The sequence below is a fragment of the Danio rerio genome, chromosome 4, assembly GCF_052040795.2.
Source record: "Danio rerio strain M-AB ecotype USA chromosome 4, GRCz13ab, whole genome shotgun sequence".
NCBI classification, from domain to species: Eukaryota; Metazoa; Chordata; class Actinopteri; order Cypriniformes; family Danionidae; genus Danio; species Danio rerio.
The window spans coordinates 53,022,131-53,029,352 of NC_141024.2; the positions used below are offsets into that span (position 1 = coordinate 53,022,131).

Sequence of the window (7,222 nt, forward strand, 5' to 3'; positions counted from 1 at the left end):
AGGTCTGCTTTAACTTTACTTTTGATTTCGTAGCTCTGAATGTTTAGAGTTATATTTAATGCTGAATTATTGAAACTATTGAGTCAGTCTGATATAGAAGAGAACAAACACTTTAAAGGGATTAAAAATAAAGCTTTTAGACACAGTGTTTAAATGAGCGTGTTTGACTCAGTGTTTAATCTGTGTTTGGGGATTTGATCTTTAGGATCAGACATTTAAATCACACTCACACATATAAAACCCCTTCATCATCTCCACAAATCAGCGTAATGTAGAAGTGTTAAACTCACATGCAGAAGTACAGACGCTCTTGTGCAGCAGGAACACAATCTGAGCTCTTTCACTCTTTCACTTCACTAAAACACACCTTTGTGATCTACAGGTATATCCTGAAATATTATTGGCTCCACAGAGTGACACTTACATGAATATTCATGAGACTCTCCTGACTGTGGGCGTGTCCTGAAGACAACACAAACCACTGGAGCTGAAGATATCTGTGCAGATTCTCTAAACTCAAATGTGTTGAAGGAAGATTTAGAGAAGGTATTTAAGATGATATCTGAGAGGTCTCTGAAGAATATTTAGAGAAATGTTGAATCTTTAAAATAAGATTAGAGATTTATATATAAATGAGTACACCTCATACATATCTCTCTGTTATATTATAATTTTCTATAGGGTGCTGTTCACTAATATTCAATAAGTGTGTTTATACAATATGTTGAAAAGGTTTAGGGATTTATTGGTAGTTTGGGACTGATTGACAGCTATACCTTATACCAGCATAAGCCCACTTTACAGTCGGCAGCCATTTTGCAGGGTGCAGAGCAGTCTTCAAACACTCCAGTGGTAAACCCCTCAGAAATTCAAACTCCAGGCAAGAATGCATACTGTCATTACTGTGACAATAAAGACCACTAGCTAAATTCAGTGCCCAAATTTTGCACAGCTAACCAGAGAAATCAAAACTAACTGGATTAAGATGAATGAGATTCTGGAGGTGCGGACGAAAACATCAAGCTGCTCAATGCAGGTTAAAGGGCATCTGTAAAAATTGTAAAGGCAAACACCTAAATGTCCTGCATGACCTCAACACAAAATCAGCTGAGATGAAGCAAGTTGAAATTCAATTCAATTCAATTGAAATGCCTCAAGAAAGTCAGATCCTGTACCTTGATTGGCCAGCAAATGGCAGCCAGGTCATGTTGAAAATCAGTAAAATGTTGTTACACAATGGCGGGCATTCACTAATGGCTTATGCAATTCTGGATGATGGGTCTGAACGTACCATCTTGCTTCATGATGCAGCAGAACAACTTAAGCCTAATAGACAGGAAGAGAAGCTTTTTTTAAGGACAGTTCGACATGACACCTAATTTATTCATGGTTTAAAAGTATCTTTCACTCTTTCTCCAGCATATCAGCCAGACAAAAGATTCAAAATAAAGAGTGTTTTCACTGCAGCAAATTTGGATCTGGCTAAACATTCACATCTAGTAGCCCTATTGTAAAAGAAATATAAACATCTCAAAGTACTGCCTCTTTTTGCATTTCCGCAGGCCCAGCCAGTGCTGCTTATAGGTTCTGATCATCACTACTTTATCACCCAGATGGAGCCAGTACAGCAAGAGCCCAGAACTGGCAAAGGTGTACAACCTGTACAACCTAAGAAATTGAAAAGCTGGAGCAATCTGGTTATGCGATCAAACTGTCACAAAAAAAACAATCAAGCAAACACATGAATCCTGGTAAACATATTAAACATATGGTGCACCATAATGGCTAACACAGGGTAGTGTACAATTGTTCCTTCATGTATCAAGGCCATACCCTTAATGAGTATTTGCTGCCTGGGCCCACTCTTCCTTCCACCTTGTTAGGAGTGTTGCTTCGCTGTAGAGAGGATTTTGTTGCCATCATGAGTGACTTTAAAGGCATGTTCCATTAGATTTGGCTGCTCGAAGAAGATAGACAGCTTCTTAGATTTCTGTGGAGAGACATGCAACGCGATAATCCAGTCAGCATCTATGAGTGGCAAGTTCTGCCATTTGGGACAACATGTAGTCCATGCTGCGCAATATTTGCTGTCATCAAACATGTCCAGGAGAATACTGTCCCAGGTGAAGACACACGTGCAGCTGTGGAGAAACATTTCTATGTGGACAATTACCTGCAGAGTGTAATATCAACTGAAAAAGTAGCCGAACTGGTGAACAAGCTGCAGACTCTACTTATGTCTGGGGGGGTCGAATTAAGGCGGTGGGGTTCTAACATCCCGTCTGCTGTTGCTCACCTTCCTACATAAGCTAGACCTGAGAAAAATGAGCTTTAGCTTTCTGAAAAGCAGCGAGATGTTTCTGAGTCCACCATGGGTCTACGTTAGCTCTGCCAAACAGACACACTTGGTTACAAAACTCATCCAAGGGAGCCACAAATACCCACAATGAGGTACGCCTACCATGTCTAGCCAGTCAGTATGACCCACCAGAGTACATAATCCCCTACACAACACTAGCTAAAGCATTGGTTCAAAGGTTATGGGATTAAAAAAAACATGGGTGGGATGACCCATTGCTGCCAATCGAACTTGTGCAAGCCTGGCAAGAATGGGAGAAGGAACTGCAGCACCTGAACAACATTGCCATACCACAGTGCTACACCAGCACAGAGCTAGATTCTGAGTCCTGCTTAGGAGACATCCACATATTCTGTAATGCTTCAAGTCATGCATATGGTTCAGCAGCATATTTGAGAACACAGAGTCTTTAAGGCCAAGCTGAGGTTGCATTTGTCACAGCCAGATCACGAGTGTTCCAAAAACAACAGCTATCTGTACCCAGTCTGGAACTTTGTGCAGCACTTAGTGGAGCTCAACTAGCAAAAGTTCTAGAAAGGAAACTGACACTGAACAATCAGAAGGTTCATTTATGGAGTGACTCTAAGACAGTCTTGTCCTGGATCCAGTCCGATTCATGCAGATATGAAGTGTTTGTGGGTACATGAATCGCAGAGATTCAGGAGCTGACTGCAAACAATCCAGCAGACTACATAACCCACTGCAAAACCCTTCAGCAGCTCTCAGTTCACAGTCAGTGGCAGCAGGGACCTCAATTTCTGTGGCAAGACTCAAGTACCTGGCCTTAAGATACAAGGAAATCAGTCCTAGACATTACTGATGAGGAGAGTAGGGTAACCTTTTGTAGCCTGACCACGATAGACTACTCTGATATAATGCAAGAATTCTCGCAGTACCACAGCTTTGATCAGTTGGTGAAACATAAAGCACAAGAGCAGTTATAGCAAACTAATCAAACCCAAGAAGTATGTGCCCAAGACCATGCAGCTGCTGAGTACTTAGTCCTGAAGAAGGCACAAGCCATGTGCTTTCCAGCTAAACTTAATGCATTAAAGGGTAACAAACCCTTACATTCCAACAGTAGATTATTAGCCCTAGCCCCTGAGCTTGACCAGTCTCCTGGATTTATAAAAGTCGGTGGTCGTCTGAGACATAGTGAACTGCTTAAGCCAGATACCGTCCACCCAATTGTACATGAACCCAAACACCCACTCAGTCAACTCCTCATTCAGCATTATGATGAAAAACTCCATCATCCTGGCACAGAAAGTGTGTTTGCGGAGTTACGTAGAAAATACTGGATTGATCAAAAAGATATCAACTGTTGAATCGACTGAAGAAATACAGATCCTGTTAAACTGGAGAGTGAAGATGTGAAGATTGAAGAAGAGGCGCTTACAGTAAAAAAAGAATAGTCTGAGGAACGACAGGTCGGTTTATTAAAGCTCATTTCATCTTTGTGTTCACTAAACATCTTCAGCTTAAAGCAGCTAAAGTTGGTTTTATATTCGCATGTTCAGACTTTCTCCTTAATAATATCACTTCAGAAAATGATTCTGTGCTAATTATGACTAGTGAAATCATATGCTGAGTTAAAGTTGCTTTTATATTCCTTTGTTTTGGTATTGTGACAACTTGTGTCTGAAATGGCACGTATGACTTCAACATAACATTAGCACTGTTTAATTGACTGTGAATATTGTACTTTGGTGGTCATTATATAATAATATAATATGATTTTTCTATTTCGAATTAGCACGTAATCATTTTCTGAAGTGATAATATTAAGGAGAAAGTCTGAATGTGCGAATATAAGACCAACTTTACCTCAATAAATCACATTATCAGCCAACTACTATCAAATTACAATAGTCACAGTCAAATAAACCGTGCTAATGTTGTGTCATTAAAGTCATTCTTACGCGCCATTTCAGAGCCAGTATTTAAAGCTGTCAAAATTAACAAATGCACAAATATAAAGCAACTTTAGCTCCATTTATAACTCAATTCATAACTATTGTGTAGTTGTTGTTTTTTTCATATATATATATATATGAGTTACTCTGTATATAATGAGTTACTCTGACAGTAAAGGGTTAAATTTAGTGTTGTTTAAGGAATGTCAGCTTGTTTTTCAGCAGCTTTTCTTCCTGTTCAACTGGAAGGTCTGCTTCTGACACCTCATATATTTCACATTTAATATATTATATATACTTTGTTGAGTGACATATATATTAACTAAGATATTGAGTTAGTACTAAAAACGCCTTCTGACAGTTAAGGGTTAAATGTAATTTGTTTAGTGAAAATCAGCATTTTAATAATAAAAATAAATGAACAAAACCAAGCCTTAAAAAACACTCTAAACCAACTCTTAAGGAAACTATTTGGTAACACTTTATAATAACTACACACTATAAATCATTTATTAAGCATTAGCAAATAGTGAATTCATTATCCATTAAGCATTAACTCTACAATAATAAGCGTTAGTAAGCAGTTTATTACTGCAGCTACAAATGCTCTATTCTTGACTTATAAGCACATTTAAAATGTACTTAATAATTGTATTTTCATACTTAGTAAATGATTTATTTTTCATTACTAAATTAAGTATCGCATTATTTACAAACTAGTTGTATTTAAGAGTAGTTGAGGGTTTTTAGGATCATTCAGAATGAGTTAGTAACTGATTAATAAACTATTTAAATTAACATTTATATGTCTTATTATTCAGGCATATATTAATGGTTACTATGTATGTTAATAAATGCTTTATTAACTCAACTTCACCTAGTTTTGTGACCTAATCTAAAGTGAGGACTATTCTTGCTTTATGAATCCTTTATAAATGACAAATAAAGGCTCAGTTAAATTCTAAACAGGAAAAATGACATTATTCATTCATATTCAATTAAAGATACACAAATAAACTGTACTTCAAATAAAAAAAATCTTTGCAACCTGATCTAAAATAAAATCACTATAGAGTTTAAACATTACATTTTATTACATTGTTTAATTATTATATTGTTGTTTTATCCAGTTTGTTGTATTTTGACACTCCTGTTATTCAGCAATGTTTAAACTTTACAGTAATTTTACATTTTAGAAAAGATTGCAAAGATTATAGTTCATTTGATTCTGAGCCTTTATTTGTCATTTATAAGGGATTTATAAAGCATAACTAGTTCTCACTTTAGATTAGGTCACAACACTGCATGAAGTTGAGTTAATAAAGCATTTATTAACATATTAGCTGACTATTAGTATATGCCTGAATAATAAGACTTATAAATGTTGATTTTAATAGTATATTAATCATTTACTAACTCATTCTGAATGATCCTAAAAACCCTCAACTACTCTAAAATACAACTGGTTTGTAATTAATGCAATACTTAATTTAGTAATGAAAAATTAATCATAAGTATGCAATACTTAAGTACCAAGTATGAAAATACAATTATTAAGCACATTTTAAATGTGGTTATAAGTCAAGAATAGAGCATTTGTAGCTGCAGTTATAAACTGCTTACTAACTTTTAATAATGTAGAGTTAATGCTTAACAGATAATGAATTCACTATTTGCTAATGCTTAATACATGATTTATAGTGTGTAGTTATTATAAAGTGTTACCAACTTTTTTTCAGCAGCTTTTCTTCCTATTCAACAAGGTCTGCTTTAACTTTACTTTTGATTTCGTGGCTCTGACATGAATATTCATGAGATTCTCCTGACTGTGGGCGTATCCTTGAGACAACACAAAAACAACTGGAGCTGAAGATATCTGTGCAGCTCCTCTGAACACGAGTGTGTTGAAGGAATATAAAAAAGTATAATACAGTATATATACACACACATACATAGTGTAACATAATATATGAAGTATATGAGAATGGAGAAAAAGTATTTGAAATAAAATCCAAGAGGTCTCTGAAAAATATTTAAAGCAGTATTGGACTAATAAAATAAGATTACAGATAGAAATGGAAATGAGTACACCTCTTACAGATCTCTCTAATGAATTATTACTTTCTATCAGATGCTGTTCAATAATATAAGTGTGTTTATACATTAGATTAGTCAGAACTGAAGCCAAAACAGTTTTAAATTTCGCTGAAATGTTCATTCATTCATTTTCTTTTTCGGCCTAGTCCCTGATTTTTATCAAGGGTCACCACAGCGGAATGAACCGCCTACTTACCGGAGCACCGAGAGAAAACCTACGCCAACACTGGAAGAACATGAAAACTCCACACAGAAACACCAACTGACCCAGCTAATGCTCGAACCAGTTACCTTCTAGCTATGAGGCGACAGTGGTAACCACTGAGCCACCGTGTCGCCCTAGTTCTTGCAGTTTGTATCTGGTTTATTGTTTGCAGCTCCTCATTTGAGTTTAACTGTATCATCTGTCTATTAGTGAAGGTGTTTGGTGATCACTCTCCTATTTAATCAATATATCTGTTAATCTGTCTTTATTCACATAGATTAAAATACATTGTTAAGGCAGTGTGTTTATTGATGCTGTGGTTGTATATCGAGTAGTCAGTGATTGAAATGGTTGTAAAAGCTTGTCTAAATTGCCGTAAGATGAGAACAGGACAGCTTTAATGAAAGGTTTTGATTAAATAATGATCACTCATTTACAGATGTTTGACACCCTTTTTTGTCGTCATTTCTCAAAATGTTCAGAACAATACGATAATAAGTCAGTGTGAGTTTTCTGCTTGTTTAAGTAGAGTAAAACAGAAACACAGCTCATTTTCCTCTAGTCATCCTTTAACCAGCTGATGAGACATGCACTGTTTTAAATGGCTTTTATTTCCTTTATTAAGAAAAGATTCTGTATATATCT

The 7,222-nt window shown here is 36.0% G+C and overlaps 3 protein-coding genes across 7 annotated transcripts in view; 1 reads left to right on the forward strand and 2 right to left on the reverse strand.

The window, feature by feature from the left end:
* LOC137491225 (uncharacterized) overlaps positions 1–7,222 on the reverse strand; it is a 481,743-nt gene that overhangs the window by 432,642 nt on the left and 41,879 nt on the right. The window lies entirely within an intron of this gene.
* The window catches only part of LOC137490924 (uncharacterized), a 671,652-nt gene that overhangs the window by 180,261 nt on the left and 484,169 nt on the right, over positions 1–7,222 (forward strand). The gene's annotated exons all lie outside the window — the stretch shown is intronic.
* Positions 1–7,222, reverse strand: part of si:dkey-151g22.1 — a 472,026-nt gene that overhangs the window by 47,761 nt on the left and 417,043 nt on the right. The window contains exons 2-3 of one of the 5 annotated variants that reach the window (XM_087247208.2): positions 1,834–1,990; positions 1,176–1,326 (exon numbers count right to left, since the gene is read on the reverse strand). The gene's annotated coding sequence lies outside the window, so the exon portion shown is untranslated. Of the gene's footprint in view, positions 1–290; positions 370–1,175; positions 1,327–1,833; positions 5,577–7,222 lie in introns of those variants that run through there. The other 4 variants (XM_087247207.2, XM_088649843.1, NM_001442399.1 and 1 more) reach the window with 4 other exon arrangements.